Raw genomic sequence first — 27,837 nt, 5'->3', positions numbered from 1 at the left:
ATAAATAAATTAAAAATCTTAACAAAGGCTAGCTATTTCTGTCCACCATCATGCTTGAAAACTAGGAATTTATTTTTGGTTGATTTTATATTTTTTTCTCTGGTGTGTCATAAGAGTGATCATCAAAGTAATAAAAGAGGATTTTTTTTTCTTGATACCAGAACCACGAAATATAAGACATAAATCTGGTTAATCATTCCTACAAGTTTTTATTTAAATGTGATTGAGTCCATTTTAGTATTCTGAATGTATGACCCTTTGCTCTTCCAAGTTTCTTAGTTGTTGCTTTTTTTTTTTAATATGTCTTATTCTCCACTACGAAGTTTGTATATCCAGTGTTTATTCCCACTTTCTTAAAAAAAAAAAAAAAATTGGTCTTGGCATAGTACAGGCATACTTTTGATATTTGCTTCCTCCTCTTTCTTAAAATATAGGTCCAAAAACAATTCCAAAAAGAGCCAGTGATCTCTTGATTCTTCAGCGGATCATCCAATCATAACTACTATTTGATTCAGGCCCAGTTTGTGCTCCTCCCCAGTTGGACCATTCTCATCAGCACTCCTCTTGCCTCCAACACTTGCTCTGCTTCCCCATAGTGGAAATCCCGGACCCATGTCTCACCATCACCCCACCTTCCAGCAGCATGGTCTTCTGTGTATCTGGGCAGCTGAGGTCACACAATCCCCAGCACCTAAGTCCTACCCAGAGGGGCTCATGGAGACCCAGCTGCTCTGGGAGCTATGCAGACAGGCACAAGAAGAGAACCTAGAAATGCAAGGAATTCAAGAGAAAGTATGAGATGGAGAGGGGAGAGGAAAGGAGAAGAGCTAGCAAATAAATTCTTTCAGTTCTACCTTCCTTCACAACAATTCTAGTGCACAATGTCCCACATTGCTTCTCGAAGGCCACCCCATCGATGCAGTCTTTTCTTGTGAAGCTCTGACCAGCACAGTAATGTAACATTTGTATTTACTTTCCCTCCTTCTCTGACTCACATCCGCTTTTCTCTCTTTCTTGCTTCCCTCAGAATTCTGTTCCTCCAAGAAAACATTAGCATGTTAGCTTCACCACAGGCTTTGTTTTCTGGGAAACTAGGGTTTAGACACATTTTTACTATATCTGATTATCCTTCATAGAATCTGGCATAATACAAAATGCCCAACAGATGCTGAATAAATACTTACATTTCTTCTGGAAGATCAACTAATTTAAAAAAAATTAGACAGTAATATATCTAAATACCTAATGGATACATCAAAACAGAGGCTTGTCCTTCATCATTTATTTTTATAAAAGTCTAAATATTCTCATTAAAGCGTTATTTAACAGGCAATCCCCATAAGATAGATTATATTTAAAAGCTATGTTTGGCCTATTTTCAGAGTGAAAGAAATAATATTTGCAGTTTCAAAGCAGAAATATCTATTTTTATCTTCTCCATTCTTAACCCTTGGCTGTTTCTAAATTTTTCATAGCACTTCCCCCCAACTAGGAAAATGTTGAACTAGAATTAAATGATTACAAGACATTTGTGAATCTACATATGTATCTTTTTATAGAGATTTTTTTTTTCAGTGGAGGCTGAATTGTCAACATCTGTCCTCATAGATGCCAAAATACAAATTCCTTCACCACATGTTAACTTCTCATTCCACCCATGTGACTTATGCTAGTTCTCAAAAAAATAGATATTGACAAAGTTCTTTTTTTATCCAAATATTTTCACTTAAACATCGCTTTAATCATAGTTTTTATTTTACTCTTTCAAAGATGGAAACCGAAATTCAGAGATTGCTCAAGTTCACACAGCATAGTGTGGCAATATTAAAACATAAAGATTTTAAATTCTGAAAGTTGCCTTTTTATCAGGCCAGATAAGAACCCACTTAGATACTTGATAGCTCTTTCAGAAGTAACTGTTGCAGGTGTAATTCTGCCCAACCACCTCTTCTCTCAGCAGATAGTAGATTCCAGCTGTCTCTACAGAGTCCAAACACAAGTCAGACCCTTGGATATTAAAGATACCCTAAGACCATTCAACACATGAAAAAGAAACAGGAGTCCAAGAGTTATCTCTCTGCAATTAAACTGAATCTCCCAGGAGCTTTCACTTAATGCTAACCAATCACAGTGGAGAGTTAAAATAGAGGATCCCACATTGTATGTGTAATGCCAACACAACTGGTAAATGGAGATAGCACATGATAGAATCAATACTAATAATGCCATGCAGAACTTCACTAAAACCTTGGATGGAAATTCATTTTCACATAACCCCACACTTGTGTTACATCAGTGGTAATTCCAATCATTATGTTAGTTAAGAATTTCTCTATCAACTCACTCTCTCCATGTGCCTAAAACACTGGAGAGCACACAGCAAGGGCATGATAACTGGAAGTAGGAGAAAAAAATCTTATTACAGAAGCCTTAAATGTCAGGTCAATTTAATCATTTAAGTTAATTCCGTAAAACGTCAAGAGTCACTGAAGATCATTTTGGAACAGGAGAAAAATAATCTTGGAACTTCACTCAGGAAGAGTTTGGTGTTGTGTGTATTAGGAAGAGTAGGAGTCAGGAGATGATCTGAGATACTACTGAATTGGTCTGAACAACATAGACTAGACGCATGAGACAGACGCAAGGGACAGCAGAGTAAAGAAGCTCTGGGATTTGGTTCTTCCCTTTTTCCTCTCTCTACCTAAAGCTCAAGAGCTCCAACTGGCTCCCACCTGGCCCCCCATTGTTCTAAATTAAAGTGAGAGGAGGGAGCCACATGCAAACTGCTGGTGATGGTCCTCAGTCTTCCCAAGGTAAGAACCACATCCGCAGCCCCTTACGTGGAGTTCTCCTCAATCCGGTTTGACCAACAGTTGCTCTAGGCAAGTTTAAACATTCTGATTTTTTTTTTTTAATGGAAGAGCTAGTTGTAAATTCTAGATTTCAGAATTCTAAATGTGAGCCTTAATGCTAGGATTTTCTATAACATAATTGTCATGTAGAGATATTTGCACTGAATTGGTTAGGGGTGTTGTTTCCTTGGAATGGGGGTATGCACATATGCACACTGCATCTGGGTGTACATGGGCTAAAATTCAATCTGCTCCTTCTTCTTTCCCATACTATTTCTTAATCAAAAGTGCTTCAATGGCATTTTTAAATACTTTTCAGATTTTACATTATTATCATTATTAACTAAGCTTACTAGGACTTTCTGTCGTCTTTTGTAATTCTCAGTAGCAATGAAGTCTCCATTACAATAATCTTTCCCCTCTGCTGCTTAAATCTTTATGTATTTAACAGATGCTGGCAACATCAAAGTGTAACTAATGGGCCATAAGACAATTTTAACACCTTCATGGGCTAATTACTAAAATGGCCTTTATTTAATTCTCTTAGAACTGATCTCTGAGAAAATAACAACCTGGTGACAGCATGAACTGAAAATTCAATGTTAAGTCTCATTGTAACAGACTAGCAAGTAGTGGTCGCTTGGCTGATCCTAGCAAATCTGAATCAAATTAATACTTATCCAGTTCAATTATTATAACATTTGTTTAAAAACTCCTTTCTTTCTATGAAATTGAATAGTTTAACTGAATTTTTCCAAACCAAAGAAAAGAATTTTATTATATTGGCCACTGATCAATTCCTTAAGAAAACCAGTTGGTACAGACTGACTTTTAGGGAAAAAAAAGACAAAACAAAAGAGATATGTTTAACAGTTCCTATATAATTGAAGAGAACCTAATATGCCACTGACTTTTGTATCAAGATATAAAACCTCATTGAGATAACTAAATAGTAATAACACCTTCTCATCCTTCACATACAAATTGGGAAGAAAAAGGACTTCTAAGTGAAAATATGAACTTAAACTAAACTCAGCTAACATAGTATGATTACTACCCTTCGGAATTGAGTTGTATTTCTACTAATCAACTATTACTGAAACAAGAAACCTGGTTTCAGCTATATTACCACAAATATTTCGATTCGAAAGAACATTAATTTTCTTTTTTTAATTGAAGTCTAGCTGACATACAATGTTATATCAGTTTTCAAGTGTACAACAAGTATAACTACCCTTTGTCCCCATAGGGACAATGTAATACCATTGACTATATTTTCTATTCTGTACCTTTCATTCCCATGACTGATTCATTTAGCAACTGCAACCCTATGTCGCCCACTCTCTTTTCACCCATTTTGCCCAGTCCACTCCCCCAACCCCTCTGGCAGTCACCACTTTGTTCTCTGCATTCACGGATCTCTTTCTGCTTTTTTGTTTGTTCATTTGTTTTGTTTTCTTAGAGTCCACATATAAGTAAAATCCTATGGTATTTGCTTTTCTTTGTCTGAGTTATTTCACTTAGCATAATATCCTTTGGATCCACCCATATTGTTGCAAATGGCAAGATCTCATTCTTGCTGAGTAATATTTATATAATATGTGTATTATATAAATATTATATATAAATATATATACATATGTATAAATATATAAATATTATATATATATGTGTGTGTATATATATGTATATTTTTTTCTTTATCCACCATCCATTTATCAATGAACACTTAGGTTCCTTCCATAACTGATTTTCCATATCAGGAAAAACATCATCTTTCAGATCATCTCCAACCACCATAAATAACTTTAAAATGAAGAAAAGTTGGGGCCCTTGGGTGGCTCAGTTGGTTGAGTGACTGCCTTCGGCTCAAGTCGTGATCCTGGAGTACTGGAGTCAAGTCCTGCATAGGGTTCCTTGCTCGGCAGAGAATCTGCTTCTCCCTCTGACCCTCTGCCTTCTCATGCTCTCTCTCTCTCTCTCTCATTCTTTCTCTCAAATAAATAAATATAAATCTTCAAAAAATTTTTAAAAATTCATAAAATAAAAAAAAGTGAAGACAAACCAAGTCACTTATTAGCAATGTTCGTGAAAGCACAGTCAAAATAGTCTGGTCTCTAATTTTGAATCCAAAATGTTATCAGAAGCCACATTTTTCTAAACTAGTTAAGTAGACAATGACCTCCTTGATCTGCAATTACTTTGAAAACATAACAATCTGTTGTTTATTTTTTAATATTTAAAACTTGAAACAAAGCCAAATATAGTTTTTAAATTGCTTTTACTTCTCTTACAATTACCATTGTATGCAATCCCTCAAGTGTACTTTAGATATATAACAAATATTTTTAGATATAGTTTTTCCTTGTACACAAAGCCCTCACCAATGTATTGGCATAACTAAACAGTTTACTTCACTTTCAGACTATAAACCAAGAATTTACAGATTCTCAACTGGAAAAACCAGCACATCTATTTGAAGTCTGTTTAGTCTGAGGTGCTAGAAAATTCTTTAAGACAATCACCTTAGGTCCACTGGAAATATGAGGCAAAGGTGAGGTTCATCAAAGTAGCAAGTCATTCCTGACTATATTCAACAGTAGGAACACAAGTAAAGATTCAACTCCTTCACACCTGTGGAGGACTGCATTTTGTGGGATTCTTAATATGGGTTTGCTGCATCATTTGGGAGTATTCAATTCAGCTATGGAAGTCAGGAAAAAATGGAATGGACAAAACTGAGAATAAATGACAAAGAATAAGTCAGTAAAGCATATTAAAGGTAGATTGAATAAATGGAATATATGGTGTCTGATATAGGTAAAAACAATGAGACAAGTAAGTTTTATGTTTAGATAGGAAGGGATGGACAAACTAAGAGACCCTTAAATATTCATATGCTATGGCTTACCCCACCTTGAACTGACAACTGTGATATCTCGGGCACAGCTACTGATTCGTTCCCCAATTGTGCTCTGCTTGCAGAGCACAAAAAAAAAGCTAGAGCTGCACAATGAGGCCAGATGCTAACCAGCATCCTTGGTCTTGCATGTCTCTGGGAGAAAAGTGTGCACTGGCTCAAGGCAACTTTCACCTGTCCAGCCCCTTTGTTTTACTTCCTGTATTAGTTTCCGGTGGCCATAACAAATTGCCACAAACGTAGTGGCTCAAAACAGCACACATTTATTATATTACAGTACTGTAGGCTAGAAGTCTGGCATGAACTTCACTGGGGAAAAATCAAGACGTCAGCTGGGCTGCATTCCTTTCGAAGGCTGCAGAGGAAAATCCATCTCCATGCCTGTTCTAGCTTCTCAAGGCCACTTGCATTCCCTAACTAGTGGTTCCTTTCTTCATCTCTTCAAAGTCAGCCACAGATATCACATCTTTCTGACCCTAAATTCATCCTCACATGTGTCCCTGACTATAGCCAGGAAATGTTCTCCAATATTTAAGTGTACATGAGATTGGGTTAGTTTCATCTAGATAATCCAGAATGATCTCCCCACCTCAAGGCCCTTAACACAATCACATCTGCAAAATCTCTTTGGCCAAGTAAGGCAACATACTGGCAGGTCCCAGGGATCAGAGCATGAACATCTTTGGGGGGTGTTCTGGCTGTCACACCTGGTTCTCATAACCGCACTATGAGCAGGGAAGACCAGAGCACGTGAAGATGGCATCACCCAGGACTTGGGTAGGATGGGCCTTCCATCTGCTTGCTCCCTATCATAGCATGCCCATCTCTTCCATACCCTTTCCTTTACTATTCCTATATATTTGAAATTTATTTAGTGAAATTTGTGATTCCAACATCTTCATTTAGTCTTTGTTTCATGAGCTCTGCAATGATCTGTTTGAGAGTCTACCTAGAACCTACCCCTGAATCAAGGTAATTCCCCAAACAACAGGATTTTAGTCTCAGCTGGTCCCCAGAGGAAGCTTCCTAAACCCCACAACCTCATATATGTAGTATAACCAGGATTAATTGCAAATGAGAAAATAAATTATTGGTCATTTATCTCTCCTGGAATAAAACAAGTCTATTTCTGAAAGAATAAAAGACCAAAGTCTTTTAAAAGTCAAAAATAAACTTAGAGAGTTGAGGAAGAAGTAGTTATAAAAAGGGAAATGCTTTAATTCAGTAGAAACTGGAAGCCAGAAGCAGAATGCTTCTTGGATTACCAGGAATGATAACTTTAATTTACACCCGGAGAAGAAACTGAAGTTCAAAGAGGGAGGTAGTTTGTGGTAGACAAGAAAGGCCAGGCTCAAAGCAGAAATAGTTTAGAACTAGAAAAATAATTCTGACTTTTTAGTAGTGCAGGCTAAAAAAAAAAAACCTGATTTAAGGCATATTCTGGGCCTGAATGATGAGATAAAGTTCTTTGTGTTCCAGGTTTTTCGTCTTATTTTTTTTTTAAGCTGGACCCTGTCTCTATTTTTGGCACCAATTCTTTGTCTATTTACGTTAGTTCGACAAACATTTCCTTGGCACCTGTTACATGTAAGGCATTGTGTGCTAGGTTGCTTCAGCCAGGCTTTAAACCAACAACGGCAGCATTTAAAGTCTCGCATGATAGGGCCCCTGCCAACCCCTCCACTTTTCACATCAGCCTCTCCTTCCTCAACCATGGTGTCTCCTTCCTTCTATTCAAACACCCCAAGTTATTTCCACTCATCAAGTCTTTACTGTTGCTTCTTCCAGAATGTTCTTTTCAGATTATTTTCCAGTTAGCTATTCCCCAGGTTAGGTATCTACTCGTATATCACCTCAGAGATGTCCTTTCTGGTCACCTCATCTGGAGGACCATCCCCCCTCTCAGCAAAACAATGCTCTGCGACATTACTTCTTCCTTAGTGCCTATCATGATTTGCAATTACCATGTTTGTTTACTTGGAATTTGAAATCCGTTTCTTTGTTTCTATTTATTAGAGTGCAAACTCCACAAGACAGGGATTGTGCCTGTGTAGCCCTCCGTGTTTAGGACATTTTAGGTCAAATTTGAATGACTAAATGAATGGATAGATGAATGAGCATATAGGTGAATTATATATGCATTCTGATACCATGGTAGAATTTATAATTTGACTTATTTATGATATATGTACAAAACAAAAACTTGTCATTTCTAATAGTCTACATTCGTGGTTCCCAAACTGTGTGCCAAAGCATACCGGGGAACCTCACTTAACACATAGAGGTGCTACTGGATATTTTAAATGTTTGAGGAAATTCTAGCACTACTTGACATGTAATAGACACCATGAGAACTGTTAGATCAAGGTGTTTCACAGTTTCAGTGTTAGATCACACTATATTTTAAGATGATGGCCTATCTTCTTGCAACTGGATTATCTACGGTTGCTGTGATGAAAAGCAAGTAGCATGCAAAAATTAGCATGGAATAGGAAATGAAATTGGCAGTATCCAATCTGATTCCAAGATCTGAGAAGTGATGCAGTGCTCATCAGAAAAGTAATTCGGATTACTAAAATTTAATTCTCTAGTAGCCGCAGGTAAAAAGAAGCAGGTGAAATTCACTTTAATGATATATTTTATTTAACCCAGTATGTCTAAATTATTACTATTTTCACATGCAATCAAAATAAAAATATTAAGGTAATATCTTAAATTCTTTGCGACATCCCAAGTCTTTGATTTAGACCAGCCACACTTCAGGAGCCCCACATCCATCTCTGGCCAGCACTGGTCCACAGCCATAAAATATTCAAGCATGAGACTGTTCCATCGCAAAATTCATATCAGTTGTTTTTTTAATCTAAGGAAGAAGAAATTTAGTCAGCTCCTATGTCAAGTAACCAGTCACTGAACACAACTTATAAGGGAAGTTAAGAAGATAAAATATTGTTTGCATTTGTAACAAAATTACAGTCTGTCAGGGTTTTATATTTATTCATCTGATGTAATGGCATTCTTTTTTTTTTTTTTTAAAGATTTTATTTATTTGACAGACAGAGATCACAAGTAGGCAGAGAGGCAGGCAGAGAGAGAGGAGGAAGCAGGCTCCCTGCTGAGCAGAGAGCCCGATTCGGGGCTCGATCCCAGGACCCTGAGATCATGACCTGAGCCGAAGGCAGAGGCTTTAACCCACTGAGCCACCCAGGCGCCCCTGTAATGGCATTCTTTTAATGAGATAGTTTGTTTAGAGCATTTGCACAGTACCTGGCATGAAGTAAATTCTGGAAAAGTATTCTGGATAAATAATGAGTAACATTATTAATATCGAAGAGGACATATGAGCTTATCAATATCCATGACTGTGATGAAGAAGAAAGGAAGTGGAAGAATACAAAGTAGCCATCAATTGCTTTTTAGACTCTTTCTGGTAGACACTGGCCAAACAATTACATCAGAATCAATTTGTAAATTCAATATAGAAGGTGAGTGGTAAATTAAGCATTTCTTAAGCATTTAAAAACCTTTCAAATTTCTGAGCCTTATTATATTATTCAGTTCTGAGCATCTCAAATACAAGTCTAAAATAGATCTTTACTGTTATGGTCAAGACTAATTAGCATTTCAACCAGGCATTTTTAGGAGTTTGCAATTATCCATACGTCTCTCATTTCTGTTCACTTTAGGGAGAAAAAAAAAAAATCTGTGCTAACGTTTTATTTCTACATTCTCTCTTAGGAAATCCTTCTGCTCCCCTGTCCGTGTTCCTTCCCACTTAAGGCAGGAATGTGGCAAATGTGACCATCCTTAGCCTGGTTTAAAGCAGAGTTAAGCATTCCCTTCAAGCATGAATTAAAGCTAACCTTTGTAAGGATGTATTTAACCTCTTAAAAATCCTGCTAGTTTCTGAAATATTCATTGTACTGAAATCAATAAATCACTGAAATCCCCACTGGGAGGGAAACTTCCTGAGGTCTCAAAGGCCAAGCCAGAGTGGAACCAGTAAACAGCAGTTTCTCACAGACATGCAATTAGAACATCTGTTTGTGTCTTCTATGCCTATTAAGATGTTTACTCTGTTAATTGTAGGCATAACATGGGTATCCATCCCTATTTTTGTTTTCACTCCCACTGTAGGAATTCAATAACAGAGTTTCAACCAGGGCCAGCTACCTTGCTGGTCAATTAGCAACTTGTCTTTTTAAAGAGAATAAAGAAATGAGCACTGTCAGAAGCAAATAATGAGTGATGAAAGACAATCGTGAGAAAAAATTGTGAAAGTTGTAGTACAGACAAATGTATTTCACCAGTGAATATTTAAATGGTTCTGAAGTTTCACGTTGGGGTTGATTATATCAAAAAGAGCTACCTCTGGGACCCAGGGATAGACTTTGAACCTCTACAAGCATTTTTAAATGTTAAATTCATTAGCCTTTCCAGCTGTGCTATTAACTTTCTAGCTCAGTTTTTCTGCATGAATGGATAGAACCTTCTGCTTTCTTCAATCTCAGAGTATTGGGAGAAATAGAAAAAATACATACCAAAAGAAGTTATTAAAATTATTAATTATTAGTAGAGTATCAAGATTTTAAAATTATACTAAATATAGCAATCGTGAACTTGTAAAATAAAACCATCTGAAAATTTTGAAGTATTGGTGAAATTTAGTTATATAGTTCACAGACTATGTTCTAATGGTGTTGTAACCCTTAAGGTATATTTAGCACACCAAAATTTGGGTTTCAGTTGTCCATAATATTGCCTTAGACCCAGATGGATAAAATAGTTTAGCAGCATTTAATATAATTTTTATTTTGTATTTACCCAGTAATCTTAACTTGTTCCTATTCACAAAAATGCTTATATGATAGTAAATAAACATCTTTATAAAATCTTAAAAACATTTGGCATTTAATTTACACAATGTCTCTCTGTCAAATAATCATTCTAATACTCTAACAAGGAATAAAAATGTAACATCAATTTCATCACCTCCATTAATTATTTCTGATGATTCTGAAGAATGACAATCACCACGAATAATAACAATAAAGTAGCAAGCAAGAAGTTGGGGATATTTAGCAACTAATTTGCTCACCGTGTCCAACCCTGTCCCTGACATGTATCAGGTGGTTAAGGAGTGTATTTCTATGCCACTCACAAAAGAGGAAATTAAAAAGAACCTAATACTCACCTAAAATTGAATTCAAGATGGACTTCATACTTCAACTTAAATAGTTGAAATCTCTGAACTTCCTCAAAGGTAAGCACGGCCAAAGTAAAAACTCATTTGCTGAGCATTCTGCCTACAAAGATGTTTTTCAAACATCTGGAAACACTCTATTGCCTCTCCTCTAAAGCCTTAAGAACTCCACATTGCTGAAGCTCGAGGAAGAAATTTTACTTCAGTGACTGTGGAACAGATATTCTACACATTGGAACTATATCTAGGCAGGGCTTTTCCAGCTCATAGAATGCCCTAGGATGTTCATGGCTAGGAGGTGTATTTTCAACAAGGTTTGTGGAAACCCCCCTTAGCATACCTACCTTAGCTCTCACCATCCATTGTCAGCAGCTTCCATACAGCTTCATGGTCCCTTTTTCTACCCGTTGTCACTGAACTCAGGGAGCCTCGGTACCTTCAAGACTCACGTTAATCTTTTGTCCTTATTGATAGACATGTATTCTGGGTCTAAGTTAAACCAGGACGGTAACTCCAGTGGGGATTGGACCTATAATAGAGTGATTTCTACACTCCCTTGTTGTCCTCATCTCAAACACAGATGGGGATGAAAGAAAACCATTTGTATATATGGGTTTTGTTCATGTTATGGCATTTAACAATTATGAAAACAGAAAAGGAGTACACACAGCCTATGATTCCAATACTCATAGTCTCAGCCACGATGCCATCCAGCCTCTTCACCATAAAAAACTCAACACCTGATCTAAATACCCACGAAGGAGTGTTTTTTTGGAACTCTGAGTAGAAAAAAAGTGAGGTTTTTCTAAACAATAGATTCATCCCAAGAATGTTGAGAAAAAACTTCCACAACAATTCCTGTGGTTTTTCAAAACCTGGCATGTGGACTTTAGGAAAAATATATGCAGTGTTTTAGTGAAGTCTATAATTTGCTTTTATGTTAAAAACGAATATGCACACATTTATATGCTTCTGAGATATGAATCAGATTTAGTGAAGCAGATTTTTCTTGATGCGAATCTATGGGTAAAGCTGCATGCCTCAGAGAACACACCATGCTATACAGCTGTGCCACTGAGTTGTACGTTATATAACCCAAGTCAGTTTATCATGAAAATTGACCAGATTTCCTGCAGGCTAATCCAGTATGGTCTTGATAACTTAAGTAAAGATAAAACGTGTCATAATTCATGTTACTGTAACCTAGATTTAACCAAAACTCAGCAATCTTGAAAGCATTCATTTCTGCAATGATCATTACATCAGAGTTGAGTACCAAGGTAATCATTTATTAAATGAGTCACAAAATCTCTCTAACTGTCTCTGACACATGTGGGGCTAAGGTCTAAGAAATTCTAAGAAACAACAACAATAAAAAATGGGAGTGGGGAGGACAGTGTTATTTTCAAAACTTTATGCTTCTTACAAAACAAACAGCTAGACTGAATTTCTTTCATCACAGAATAACAAAATGTCAGGATTGAAAAAAAATTGCATCTAGTCAGGGACATAACTTAAAACAACAATAATGTGGGCTTTGAAGGATTTTGTATAAATCTGATGATCATACACAAGAAGAAGCTGAAGTCAGAATGCAAACTTATAGGTCGAATTTTCTCTCAAGTATTCTCTGCACATTTTTACACCCTTGAGAGCATTGTGTACACCTGTAGCGCACAGTGGCCTGGATATAGCTTTTCTGCTGCCTACCTGGTCACAAAATTATATTTTGTGACTGTTTATTTTCCAGTCTTCTAAATTACACCATAAGAACCTTAAGGACCAAATCTGTATATCTTATTTCCTCTCTGTTGCTAACATCTAGTACACAGCTGTTGTTCTATAAATAGTTCTTTTTAAGATTTTATTTATTTATTTGGGAGAGAGAGAGTGAGCAGGGGGAAGGGGCAGAGGGAGAGGGAGAAGCAGGCTCTCTGCTGAGCAGGAAGCCCGCCATGGAGCTCAATCCTGGGACTCCAGGATCATGACCTGAGCCAAAGGCAGACCTAAACCAACCGAGTCACCCACATGCCCCTAAACTGTTTTTGAATTATATGAAATCCAGCAAGGTATTTTTAAGCACATGGGAAATCTGTTTCACTTTGTTTCTTGTATTATACATTTATACACACGTGTGTGTGTGTGTGTGTGTGTAACTTATACCTATATACTTTGGTATACTGTATTCATTATATATAATAATATATAACTATATATATCATTATATATAAATTGTATATGTGTATATTAAACTGCTCTGTCATTAAACTCTCAAGTTTTCATTCTTAAATAGTGTGGTTTGGAGTGAAGACACTGTTCCAAATTATTGACAAACATTTTAGTATTGAATATGGCCAGACATAAAAGTTCATGATTTACATTCCAGAGCCAAAATCAAAAATTATTTCCCAAGACTCCTCTGCCTTCTCAGCTACCCTCCTGCCGTATATGGGGAGGCCCCCAAGGCACTCAAGAACTGCCTGGGAAGGAGCTCTCGCTATATTTTTGCAGTGATGGAAGGTCAAGGAACAATTAAAAAAAAAAAAAAGTAAACAGAATAGAAAGGCAAGCATGTAAGTTCTCCTTAAAAATAAAAACTGAATTATAGGGCCAAATGAACCATAGTTTGAATAGAATGTGAGATGGACAGTCAGCTCTTGTATTGACCCTCATTCAATTTTGAAGGACATGGAATAGTTATCATTTAAGATTACAAACTGGCTAAAAGGAAATCACTGCCTCCTTGTACTGACTGAGCTGTATTTGCTAGAATTCAGGAGAGCAATCTGTGTTCTCACAACTTGCTGACTCAATGTAAAATGCTGTTTGATATAACTGATAATGAGTGTTTGCACTCAAAGTCTTCCAGAGTCACTTCCTTCTTGCAGTCTAAACAGAACTCAGCATAAATAGTTAACTAAAAATAATTAATTACATAGGTGATTTCATATTTTTTTCTCAGTGATGTCTTTATCTTTATCCTGTTTCTTTTGTTTGATACACTGTACTAGCACATAACCAAGATGAGGAATACTACTTTACAACCAAAAGGCCTTACCCTCAGGGCTTCAAAGTACAGCACACCATCCACCGCCCATAACGATGAGCTCTCCGAAGTCATCGAACACAAAGGAAGGCCAGGGCCATTTTCCTTTAGTCAAAAGTACCAGTTCCCCTTCTATATGTAATAGTGTCCTGTGGGAAAATAGAAAACAAGAACAAACACCAGCTATTTCAGTAAATATGTTAGAAAGAATATAAGAGATAGGGTTTTGTGCTATGCTAATTTAGAGCAGGAATAAAATTTAGTTGAAAATTACTCTTTTCCCCCTTGAAATACATACCTTCTTTGGTAGCATATATAGCCACTTACCACCATCCCCAAACATTTTTAATGGATTCAAGTCTTCTGATGGAATACTTTATGACAAGGCCACACGCGTGTGCGCGCACACACACACACACACACACACACAAAACATGATTTCATGCATACAAAAACTTGTTTTTTAACAATTTTAAACAATGATTTTTTTTTTAACTTAAATTCAAGTTAGGTAACAAATAGGGTAGCATTGGTTTCAGGAGCAGATTTTAGCAATTCATCACTTAATTTTACTCAAATAAAAATAGCCACGAGAGGTTTGGTTTTATAGTTAAAGAGGTATGCTTATGTAAAAGATAAAACCAATAAAGAAAACCCCCAAGTCTTTAATTACAGCCTTTTCATAACATTGCTGATCATTCTCAAGCTTAGTTTCTATACTAGAAAGCCACTCTAAATGGCTAACTTTCTGGCAGGATGAAGAAAGTAGCAGTTTTATTGCTCTTTCTCTGTCTAAATTCTCCTCCGACTACTGAGAGATTTCCTTGATTCATTCAAGTAGAAACATTTTTACTGATTCATTTTTTTTCTTATTTTGTTAGGGAAAGATTAAAACAAAATATGACTAGAGGCATCAAAATATTAATTATTTAAGCTATTGCTGTACCAATCACTTGTTCCAATTTTCTGGAGCATTCTTGATTTTAAACAGTCTGTTCTATAGTTCCCACAAAGATAGTCCTGATGTTCTACAATGTATATCCCAATTTTGGATTCTGAACAAATGGTCACACAATCGGTTGCTTCCTGATAGTGTTAAAAGCTTCTCTATCACATTGTGATCTCTATCACAAAACGATAAAGGTAACTTTTTCAATGGTTAAGTAGTTTGTGTACCTAGGTCCTAAAATCTCTAAAAAGAGATTTTAAATAGTTTTTAAAAGATCACTGTCAGGAGAAAAAAAATTCCCCACAGTAGTTTTGCGACCTGTCAGAATTTCATTCTGAGAAGATTTGTGTTATCAAGTAGTATTTGCACGGCATCCCATCCAAGGAAATGCAGTTGTTGCAGAAAGCAGTATGGGTAATTCACTTGGCCACCCTCAACTCCACAGGAAGGACTGAATCCTCTGAGCACCAAACGCACAACAATACCTGAGCAAAAGGAAAAGCCAGTGGATGTCAGGAAAGCTCTGTCCCTGTTATCCCATAGTTATCCAACAGAGACTGGATGTCTGGTTAAGGTAACCACGTGCTTCATTTCCTTAAGGGCCTCCAAGTTCCCTGTGTTAGAGGAACTCGTGTGTCACTGAGGTGACCTCTGATTAGGAACAGTCAATGATGCAGACCCTGAGAACTGCAGGGCAAACAAGGGGTTGTCATCTAAATGCTTATGATGTAAGGATTACCACAAATACCATCTCAACACCTACTCTGGTAGTCCTTCTTGTGACCTCCAGCAGGCAGAGAGGACCCACCTGGAAAATCTCTAGGTAACTAACACCTCAATCCTCAGGTTTAATCCATGCTAAACTAATCACACTTTTTTCCTTTAAAAAAAAAAAAGTGTGTGTGTGTGTGTGTGTGTGTGTGTGTGTATGCATGTGAATTTATGTCTGTTTCACTCAATGTCTTTCTCCCAGACTTTATTTCATCATAAAATGGCCAAGTCTTTCTATGGGTACTATTTTAATACCTTTTTCTATAACTGGACAATAATTCTGACTATTCAATAGAATCAGATACTATATATAACTAAATAATGATGCATAGGAAATCATGGGAAATGCTCTATCTGGTTACACACTTTAAACTGGCTTATTTAATTTTATTTTGCTTATTTTATTTATATTCATCTACATGAATCAATGGAATTGTTGTCCACTACCCTTCAACACAAAAGCAGGAAGAGTGAAAAGAGAGTCTCTCGGCTCGCCGTCACATAGATTAGTACATGAAAACCGGATAGAATAAAACAAGGGTATGATAAAAGCCAGTTAACTCAGAGGTTCATATCTGATCAAACCTTTAACCTCACTGTTTCCTTTCCTCCACTGAGTATTTATTTTAACTCTGAATTTTAGTCTTCGGCCTTCAGTGCCAGAAATATTCTTACATGTTCAGATAAGGCACTTTCATCCAGTTCCAAAAATGCTGAGGGTGAGGGTCAGATCTGAATTCCTGCTTATCCTGAGTCAAACATCTGCAACTGGACAAGCAGGGAATGGATGTCTTGACTGACATCCCTGCTGCTGACAGGGGGCTGCTAGCTGTCTTGTTTTTTATCTTCACCATCCCCCTTTTTGGAATTTACATAGCAACAGAGATAATAAATGGCTTCTTGATTCTTCCCATTCCCTCCAAAACTAAGCTGAGGACAGAAGGCCCCCAGTGAATTTTTTCAGCTTGACCCTACCTGTGTTTGGTTTTTGCCACCGGACCATGTCAGCATTCCAGGACCATGAGAGAATGCCATGTTTGCAACCCAACAGGAAGAGGAGTAAGCCAGGCGTTGACATCACCTGACAGATGTGTTTCTCAAGTGGGAAATTTTATTCAAGCCTTTTTCATGGAAATCATTGACACAGAAAAGGAATAAAGAAAAGAGAGGGAGAAAGAAAGTCGGTGCCATGATGGGCATGTTTTGCACCCCATAAAAAAGGAATTAAAATGACGCAAGCTCACCTCCCTCTCTTTACACCCCCCTCCCCTTCCTCACTCATCCTTTATGTCTGGAAGTAAATGTTTCTGAAATACTATAGCTACCGGCAGAGCAGCAACACATAATAACATGGTAGCAACACATAAAACTGTCAGTCTTCGGGGAAAATAGATGGTTAGGCTGAGGGGGTAAATGGACTAAATCAATTTGAACACGCATGTTAAGGACTGTGAAAGGGCAGAGTTTAGTGCTGCGAGGCTGGAAAACATTTGTCTCTGTCTTCTTGTATTTCCACAGCACTGGGCAGAATCCACCCACAGGCTTCTCACTTGGCTCCAGTCTGACTCTGTGGCTGATTAATGGCAGCTGGAGGTGTCCAGTAATTTCCTCACCTAATAATAAGCTACAAACCAAAATGGAGGTTCCCCTCGGGCCCACAGTTAACATACCCATACTTACAACCAGGAGGTAGCCAATTACCCTGCCTCTGTGCCCACTACTTAGGAAATACATGCTTGAGCAAGGCTAGGACCATTCTGTTTACCAGGGACCCAGCTTCTGCCGATAACCATACGGACTGCTCTTGTTACATTATAAATACATACTCCTTTCATTTAGAGAGGGACACGCTTAGGAAAATCTTCTACCATTTCCACAAGATACATTTTAAAATAATTTTTCCTCCAAAAAATGTGGCAGAAAAAATTCAGATGGTGCACTTGGACTAGAGCCTTTTGGGACCTAAAATATCAAATGGCCGTTACCAAAATGCCGGGTTGTAATTGCAAAGCCTGAAGCCTAAGCAATCAGTCTAATTCCCTGCTTCCTGAGGCAACCAATAAAGCTGTTTGTGTTCGGACAGCTCTTCCCCTCAGAGGCAATGAGAATCAGTCCATGCCACATACTATACAGTGATTATGTGGATTAACTTTGTGATGTTAATTGAGTGGTTAGCTTCAACATTTATACTTACAGTAACACAATTAATTTAAGCTAAGGAATAATACATATTATATACCAAGATGAAAACATACAAGTGTGTGTGTGCATGTGTGTGTATCTGTGTGTGTATCTACACAAGCTCGTTAGTTCCATGTTGCAGTGAGCAAAAGTATGGTGTAATGGAGACATTACACAGACCTTGATTCAGATTTCATTTCTGCTGCTTAATGGCATAACCTTATGAAATTATTTTAACTCTTGTGAGCTTCTGTTTTCACACTTATAAAATGAGAATAATAATATTTATGAGGAATAATGTATGTGAAGTCCCTAGTTCAACATAAGGCACATAGTAGCAATCTATAATTACTTTCACATGTTAGAGGTGAAATCTAATTTGTTTAAATAGTGGTGAATACACATAAGGTAAAACTCACCACCTTAACCACATCTATGTGTGCAGTTAGGTGGCATTAAGCACATTTACATCATTGAGCTTTCATCTGCACCATGGATCCCAGAATTCTTCTCATCTTCCAAAACTGAAACTCTGTACCCATTAAACAGTAACTCCTCATTCCCAAGCTCTGCTCCTCCCGGAAACCAGAATTCTACTTTCTACTGCAAGATTTTCTGACTACGTTAAGTACCTCATTTAAGTGGACTCATAGTATTTTCCCTCTTGTGCAGTCACACACATATGCTTATTTCAATCAGCATAATGTCCTCAAGGTTCATCCTTATGTTAGCATGTGTCAGGCTTTTCTTCCTTTACAATGCTGAGTGATATTCCATTGAATGTATATATCAGATTTGGGTTATCTATCTATCTGTCAGGAAACTGACAGAGAAGATAGGTAGATTATATGTGGATGGACGAGGACACTGAAAGAGAAAAGTATAAAGGAATCATGAAAAGACCACACAAGCAGAAACAGTAGCAGAATGAACTAAAGATACCAGAACAAAAATTTAAAGTTTTAGAATATATGTCTCAGACCTTCAGCAGGAGGCCCTAGGATTGCACAGCCAGGTAAAGGAAGGGCAGATGAAGACATCTCCAAGTTGGTGACACAATGTGTCAGAGAGTCTCATATTGTTCATGTCTGGGTTCAAACTTAGAACAAGAATTTCCATAATGAATCAATGGTTTGTGATAACAAACACTAGCTAATATTACTGTTTCATATGACTTAATATGTGTCATCACCCACTGTGACAGTAGCAGGATTGTTTCTAAACCATATTCAGTTAACTAGATGTAATCCTTTGTAGACATCATGGAAGAGGAGAACATATGTGTGTCAGTTTTAATAGAAAACTCCTGGGTGCCTGGGTGGCTCAGTTGGTTAAACATCTGACTTTGGCTCAGGTCATGATCCCAGGGTCCTGGGATCAAGCCTTGCATTGCGTTCCCTGATCAATAGGGAGTCTTCTCTTCCCTCTCCCTCTGCCCCTCCCCTGGCTTGTGTTTTCTCTCACTCACTCTCTTTCTCTCAAATAAATAAATAAATAAAATCTTTAAAAAGGAAGAAGAATGAGAAGGAGGAGGAGGAGGGGGAGGAGAAGAAAAGGAAGAGGAAAAATCCTAAGTCTTCTCAAGCGGTCCCTAAGCTCCCAAGAGTAGAAGAGCCTTTTGTCTAATTGAGAACCTTACTCTGAGCTGGGCCATGCACTGGGGATGACTTGAATGTACTCTCAAGTGAAACACAAGAACTGGGTTGGGAGATTTAAACATGTATACTGGGATTCAAGGGCCTGCCAATGCAGCTTTATAATGAGGTCTTAGCTTTCCCCGTATCTCCCATTCCCTGACTGGCCTCATCAGATCATCTTGCCCATGGTCAGTTGCTCTCTACCCACGCCAATACTCATGCTTCCCTCACCCTTCTCAAACTGATTTCTTTTACCTAAACTGAGTCTTTGGGCAACCTATTGCTCCTTTTCTCTATTCACATCCCACCTCTCCCTTTTTATCATTATAAACCAACATATTATTCTTAAAGGTATAAGTCCGACACCGCCCTACATGCACACCTATCTTTATCAGAAAACCTGAAAGAAGTTTTTGGGTTTTTTTTTTAATTTGATTGTTTTTAGTGTTAAGTGGAAATTTTATATAGAAATAAGATTAGGAAGTAGCTCCTGTGAAAGAGAGTGAAAATCCTTACTAGACCTGTGTTAAAAATAAAAAGATATGGGGCACCTGGGTGGCTCAGTGGGTTAAAGCCTCTGCCTTCGGCTCAGGTCATGATCCCAGGGTCCTGGGATCGAGCCCCGAATCAGGCTCTCTGCTCGGCAGGAAGCCTGCTTCCCCTCTCTCTCTGCCTACCTCTCTGCCTACTTGTGATCTCTGTCTGTCAAATAAATAAATAAAATCTTTAAAAAAAATAAAAATTAAAAATAAAAAGACAGAAAAGGAAAATGTGCATGAATATATGTGCATGACTAAGCTACCTTACCCTCCTGAGTACCAATGATATCAGAAGGGCATGTGTGCTGTAAAATGAGGCCTGCTTTTGTGCCATTCATGGATTGACAGGATATACTTTGTCCTCTGTTCTATTTTGCTTAAAAACGTGCTGTTTATTCAAGCAAAGGAAAAATAGAATGAAACCTACAAAGAAAGACAGCCTCGGGAAATAAAGGCCTACTAAAATGATAGGGTTTGCAAAACACATGCAAACCCTGAAGCTTCACTGACAGTCAAGTCTGGAAACACCTTTGTGAAAACTGGAAAGAAAGTCTGACGAATTGAGGCACTAAAGAGGAGTAAGTTAGGTCTTGGTATACACGACCTCAAGGCAGAGAACCTCGTATAGACACATCCAGTGGGAATGTTTTCTGTTATCTCTCTGATTATTACCTGGTGATGTTACCATGGCCACAAAAGGCCTGCCAGCTTCTTCCTCCCCAATTTTCCTCTCATCACTATCTTCAAGCCCGTGCAACAGAGCCCTGCCTTTATCAAGGACTAAGACACTTCTATCCCATTTCTGTCAGCTCATTTACATCGGCTGCTGCCAGGTTCAGGTTTAGGGTTGTACCTGCATAGTCAGTGACTTCAGGACTGCTTGCTGATTCTGTAGTGCGTACCAGATAATGTGCTAAGTGCTGTGGTGAGTAACATAAATAAACACTTCTAAAATAATAATAAATGTAAAAGAATAGAACTTAGTGACATTATACAAATTGAGCCATATTGATCACAACCAGAAGCAGAGGTAAATGTCCTTTCAGAGTGTGCAGGTCAAAGAAAGTCTGAGGGGGTTTCCTTGCCACTGACTGCAGAACACAGAGCTAAAGAAAGAACAGGAGTGATCCAGATTGTGAAGGGAAAGGAGATGTGTACATGCTGGGATTTTAGGGTGAGGAGGTGGCATTTTCCCAGAAAAGAATAACATGCATAGTACTGCACGGTTGAAGGAAGCACACCTTCTCTCTGGACATTGAAATAAAACCAGTATAGCCAAAGGCCAGGGAGCAATCAAGGAAGTGACTAAGTAAGAATTTGAGGTGAGAAAGATGTGCAGCATGAAGGCCACTCCAAATTGTGTGGAAAATATTAAGGATTTTGATCTTTCCCCTGAGCAGGGTGGGAAGTCTCTAAAACGTCAGGTGAAGTATTAGTATATTTAAAGTATCTGTGCAGATGGGGTCACCATGAACCAGAGTGCTGGACGATTGGGATGGTGTGCAACCCTCAAGAAGTTTGCAAAGTAGGTTAGAGATTAAACTGAGGTCCAGAAAAATGACAACTTTAAATAAGAAGACTTGAGTTCAAATCCTATCCTCCCACTTATTATTACTTTTTTAAAATTGTTTTTATTTTAGAGACAGAGAGTGCCAGTGGGGGTGAGGAGGAGAGAGAGAGAAGGGGGAGGGACCAACTCCGTGCTGAATGTGGAGTCTGATTCAGGACTCCATCTTAGGACACTCAGATCACAACCTGAGCTGAAATCAAGAGTTGGTCAATTAACCGACTGAGCCATGTAGGTGCCCCTTAGCACTTTGACCTTGGGAGAATTCATGCACATTTCTTAGTTTCAACTTACTCACTTACTCTTAATGAAGTTGTGAGTCACAAAGGAGGTTGTCTCTTTGATAGCAGTTTATAAACTCCAGTGTTGTAAAACTGTAGGTAACAATGACTGCTGCGAACGTTGGAAAAATAGTTATGGCAATAATATTAAAAACATTTATTAGACAGTTTTTGCTGTGATAACAACTACCCCCCAAATCACAGAGCTAACAATGACAAGTAGCAATTTCTTACTCACCTCGAAGGAGGAATATTGGCTGGCTGTGGCTCCCCAGCAGGCTGTGGGTCAGTGGGGCCTCTGCTTCTTTTGTCTTCTCAATCTGGAAGCCAGACTAAAGGAGCAGAGCCCAACTCGTATATGCGTTTCTCACAGGAAGGACCAAAGCGAAAGAACCTCTCAGAGTTGGCCTCTTAAGCAAGTCACGTGGCCAAGCCTCAAATCAATGGGACAAAAATGCATTATCCTCTTAGGGGTAAGAAGTAAATGAATAGGGGCATCTGGGTTGCTCAATCATTAGGGGTCCACCTTCAGCTCAGGTTGTGATCCTAGGGTCCTGGAATGGAGCCCCACATCGGGCTCCCTGCTCAGTGGAAAACCTGCTTTTCCCTCACATTCTCTCCCTACTTGTGTTCCCTCTCTCCCTGTCTCTCTTTCTCTCTCTGTCAAATAAAGAAAATCTTAAAAAAAAAAAAAAAAGTAGTAAATGAGTAATTGGGAGCAATAGAAAAATTTTCCATAAATATTTGTGTGTGTGTGTGTCCAAAGCTCTCTAAATCTAAGGGGAAAAAAAAAAAACAGCAGACATTGCATATTGCAGCCATCCTGGGAAGGGGAGATAGTGATGTGGCAAAGACAGATCATCTACATTGCCTTTTGTGGGACTTAGCACCAAAACCTTGTTTAAAATAAAATATATTTTAACTATTACATGCATTCTTAAACTTTTTTGTAAACTAAATAATGGGGGGATTATTCAATAAGTAATTTTATGCCCTACTGTAAAGCAGGGCAAAATGAAATAACTATCCCTTATTTATTGTTTTAGTAAGTAGAATGCAAATCCAAAAGACACATACAGTGTGCCTCGAAAAAAAAATGTGAGTAAAACCAGGTAGAATGTCACCAGACCTGCTAACTGCTAGGAAACTTGGTGCCATCAGGGCTGCTGGTGTGGTTGCACCAGCTGTTCACTGAGCAAGGGCACCAATCAAGGGGAAAATAGGAAACAAGATCTGATCCATCCTATGCTCACCAAGTCATCTTCCCTCATGCAAGGCCCTATCTAGTCAGATAAAAGGGCAATATTTGTCACCTGGCACAAATGTGTCATTTAGCCCTAGAAGAGGCTTCAGAGGGTAATCATCACAATCCTGGGTCTAGCTCATCCTGTCACATCTAGTGATCATTCCATGGTCAAAGGTTATCTGACCAATGGATTAAACCCCAGAACAATATAATTCAAGAAACTGTATAATCTATACTCCTTAGTGTCATAACATACAGTAAAAAATAAACCTACAAAAAGACGATCTACTCATGTCTTCTGCAGTTTTTCTTTTTTAATTAACAAGTGCATGGATGTCAAATTACAATCTGAAGATGATTGGAGAACCCAAATAAGTAAAGTTAGTTATATGATTTTAATGTTAGTGGGAACAAGTATCTCTTTCCAGAAGTATGGTATTCCCTGAGTGGACAAATCCCCTCATGCTCTGCCCACTCTTGGTAGATACTGCCAACCTATAACTCCCTTGAGTCCACCAATCCCAAATGAGGGGCATACCCTCTCTTCAGGTAGATTAACATCTCAGAGCCTTTCCCTAAGTCATAAAGCAACTAAATGTTTAACTAGCAAACAAGGATCACTGCATTCTGAAGTTCTTGACACAATCCATCCCAGATGTAGGGTTTCTTCCCTGGGTCAACTGAGATGATTTCTAGTATCTGAGTTTTCCTGTAGGCTTTTACTTTTCACATTTGTAAGATTTCTCTCATATATGAATTCTCTGGTGTCTGTGGATCCCTAATATCTAGGAATTTTATACATTGAAAATTTACAGCAGTGGTAAGCATGGGATATTTCTAATGACATCCTGCGCTTTACAATTACAAAATCTCTACATCCGAGAGATTTCTGTTTCTTAGTATCTCTCACATAGCTATTTCAAAGGAAATTCTCAGATACCAGAGCTTCTTTGTACCTTTGTTTCCCTTGGAAAATTCTGTGTACATATTCTTCCCTCAAGATTGAGATTCATTTGAGATTTTTTTGGTTTGCTATATTTTTTTTAAAGGTTCTGATTACTTGCTACACTATGATGGACTTTTTCCTTAGAGAACTGTCTGAATGCCTACCACTCCTAGGGACTGTGCACTGGTAAATCTTGGTGTTTTAAGTCTTAGAACTTTCCCCTCATTGTCATATGGGATCTCAAAGTATACATGAAGTTTTCCTGTCCTTGAGAGTATTTCAAGTCCTAGTGGTCTAGAGCTCTGAGATGGTCTTCATATATGGTCCTAAACACCTGAGAGTTCATGAGAGTTCTTCATCTTCTAGAGATGAAATCACCTTCTTATAGTGTCTCCCATAAATTTTTTAGTGCTTCTCATTAGAAGTATTTCACTTTCTCTGTACTTCTCCATTCCCCAAAAATGTGGTGTGCTAAAATCTGAGAATTCAAATGCCATTAAGATAGAGAACATCCTAAAATCAGAGAAAATCTAAGAGACAAGATGATTAAAGCAAAAGAAATCTTCTTAGATTATTCTTCTAAAACTATGGGGTCCAATACAGCAGCCAGTTTTAGGATTCCTTCTGTCTTTTTGTAGGAGACTTAATTCTTTAACATAACCTGCTTTAATACATGGATATTCTGTAGTCCTGATAATTAATATCTTCCTCTCTCTCTTCCTTGGGAAGATACCACTTAAGATATTGTGAATTACTGACACTTCTATATAATAGACTTCTTTGGAATAAATTTCCCTTCATGGATGAACAATTCAAAGAGGTAATAAATTAAATTAAGTTAAATTAAGTTAATTAAATAAAGTTAGTTATACATATATATGACACCTACTAAGCTTTAAAATAAGCAGTACACACTACACACACACACACACACACACACACACACACACACATGCATACACATATATTTAAAATATTTTCTTTATTTGCCAGAGAGAGAAAGAGAGCACACAGGCAGGGGGAGCTATAGGCAGAGGGAGAAGCAGTCTTCCCATTCAGCAGGGAGCCCCATGTGGGGCTTGATTCCAGGACCCTGGGATCATGACCTGGGCCAAAAGACAGACACTTAACCAACTGAGCCACCCAGGCATCCCAGCAATAAATGTATTTTTAAAGCAAGAGAGAACAAAGAAAGAAGAAAACAAAACTGGTGGACAAGAAAGGAAATGGAGAAGCAAATGAAATATACAACTGTATTCACAAAATATTTTTCCCCTTTCCTTAATTGCATGGTATCAAGCCATACCTTCCCCACCCCTCCTCCTGTTTTTCTTATAAGCTTACTTGTATTAAAAGTAGCTTCTTAGAACCAACAAAATTGTGCTCAGTGGCCTACCTCTGGTACATGGCAAAAACCTAATTTAGTGCTATTGTATTTATTCCAAAAAGCTCAAAGCAGGTTCAAATTTACGTAAAAGCTATTTGCTAGACCTATAGATGAAAAACATATTTGAGTAACACGGGTTAATTTTTTAAAACAAGTTGGCCCCTAGTGCTAATTTTTAATAATTTTCACTATAAGAGCCATAAAACTAGCAAATTTGAAATAATCCCACTCAATAAAAGAAAGTTGAACTTAGTATCCCATTGGTACCGTCTGAACAACAACAGTTTTTAAATTCATAAATTAATTCCCAAACCACATGTGACTGGGTATAGTCACTCATTACAAGAGATCCAATTAACCTTTCAAAACTTAGGGGCCACACGACTTTACCAGGATGTATTATAAAAGGGTATTGCAAAAATTTCACTGATTCTTGCTATAGTCCTTTAAAACTCAGGAGCAAGTTGATTTTCCAGACATTCATGCAAATGTATATTCCATCTTTGCAATGAAATCCTGATCCTTTCCCCTGGTATCAATCACCACAAACCACCTTGACAGAGACACGAAATGCACATCTTCGGGTACTGCAGGAGGGCAGCTGATGACAACTGGAGGTCAAGGTCCTCAAAACCAGCTGTAATCACTTTTAGCAAACCCAAAACATCTCTGAGTTGGACTTTTAGGAAGAAGGAGCTCCTTTCGGGAGAAGACTATTCCAAAGATCGTTACATGTAAAACTGTTTGAAGTTACAATTTGGTCTGACTAACCACAATACCGGGTCTGCTGGAGTATAACCTACCACACTTGGTGACATTTAAATCAAAGACAAGAACAACTTATTAAATCTCCTACTTCCCTTAACAACTTAGGCAAATAGGAATTTTTTAAAATATGAATTCACACAGCAAAGGTTATTATACCAGGATTAAAAGAAAAAACATGACAAGAGCTCAATGTACATAGCCCATGGTCCGACCCCTGTCATTCTGTGGTTCCAGCCCACCGCCCCCACAACACACAATTCCTACCAGCCATGGAGAACCTGACTTGCTCACAGCCTTGGCAACACTCCAGAATTTTCTTTTGTCCTGAAATTCCTCTAAACTGACTTCACCACCTTAAATCTCAACCCACCCCCCCACTCTCCAAACATATTCCCATATTTCTGTCATTGGCTAATTTCTCTTTTTCCCTCCAAAATATACAATAGGCTCCCAAATGGCCAAGAATAGATGTGGCATTAAAACAACACCTTTTTAGCCTCTTTGATGGCACACTCATATCCTGCTTTATATCACAGGATTTGGCTTTGCACACTTTATTTGGGTAAATTAACCAATAAATGGGCCTGCTTGCTGGCAAAGACATCCATTAAACTCCCAAGACCCCTTCTAGGACATTTCATTTCATACTAAATATTCCACTCTGAGTACGATATTGACATTCTAGTACTCAAAATTATTGCACTTTTACCATCTGGATTATGTTTCATTTCCAAATAAGTCTCTAATTTCATGGCTTGTGGCATATTTGATTTGTTGCTTAAGCAAACAGTAATCAAAGCCCTCATCTCCCTATCTCATGAAATTGATAAAATGATATTAATCAAAATTCTTAGAGAAACTAAACAAAAAACCATGTGTAAAAAATCCTCATACATTTGTTTTCAGTAAGTAGACAAACGTAAGAAAGTGTTGATAAACGACCAGTAATGTAAAAGACAAAATATGAGTCATTTTTACCCCAGCTTTCCCCTAACAATGATCATTATCAAATTGCAATTTCAATGATAGTGTTGCCCTTTCATGTTAGATTCCCTAACAGCAATCATCATCATAATTTTTCCCCCATTAAAAAGATAGTCCCCTAGTTTAAAAAGCCATACTTGGGAGCAGAACCTAGAAAACTGTGCGACAAGTGGTGTATCTTAAAGGTAAGAAAGGCGAGTATCGCTTGGGTCCTACCCAGAGAGAAAGAGAGAAAGACACGCTCGTTTCTTTTAAAACTTGTAACTTACTGAAACGGTGAGCCTGGTTTCATGACGTTGAACCCTTTCATGAACTTTCTTCACCTTTCAAGTTCTTACACCCCTGAGCGTGTTCTAACTCCTGAACACTATTCCTCTGTTCCGGGATCATGTGTTTCCCATCCTAAAACACAAGAGAACAAAGTTGGAAAAGAAAGAAAAGAGCCTTTCCACCCCGTCAGAACTCAGGCTTATCTCAGCAGCCTCCTATTTTTAACCAGATTGCAAATGGTATCCGTGATCAAAGGCCTGGAGCCCTGAAGGAACTGGAGCAAACAGCAT

At 37.9% G+C, this 27,837-nt stretch overlaps 1 long non-coding RNA gene across 3 annotated transcripts; it reads right to left on the bottom strand.

Annotated features, from left to right (window-relative positions):
- Positions 1-207: 207 nt before the first annotated feature.
- LOC125093365 (uncharacterized) lies at positions 208-27,767 on the bottom strand. 3 transcript variants are annotated; one of them, XR_007125219.1, is made up of 5 exons: positions 27,547-27,767; positions 22,185-22,278; positions 21,968-22,058; positions 10,967-14,170; positions 208-765 (listed from the first exon to the last, which is right to left on the bottom strand). It is a non-coding gene; the product is annotated as an uncharacterized LOC125093365 (long non-coding RNA). The 3 variants fall into 3 exon arrangements; XR_007125220.1 differs by lacking the exon at positions 208-765 and adding an exon at positions 16,717-16,862 and having other exon boundaries at positions 8,906-14,170; XR_007125218.1 differs by lacking the exon at positions 208-765 and having other exon boundaries at positions 8,906-14,170.
- Positions 27,768-27,837: the final 70 nt, after the last annotated feature.

This window comes from Lutra lutra, chromosome 2, assembly GCF_902655055.1.
Source record: "Lutra lutra chromosome 2, mLutLut1.2, whole genome shotgun sequence".
NCBI lineage: Eukaryota > Metazoa > Chordata > Mammalia > Carnivora > Mustelidae > Lutra > Lutra lutra.
The sequence above is the reverse complement of the archived record's forward strand: the minus strand, read 5'-3'. Positions and strand labels throughout refer to the sequence as shown.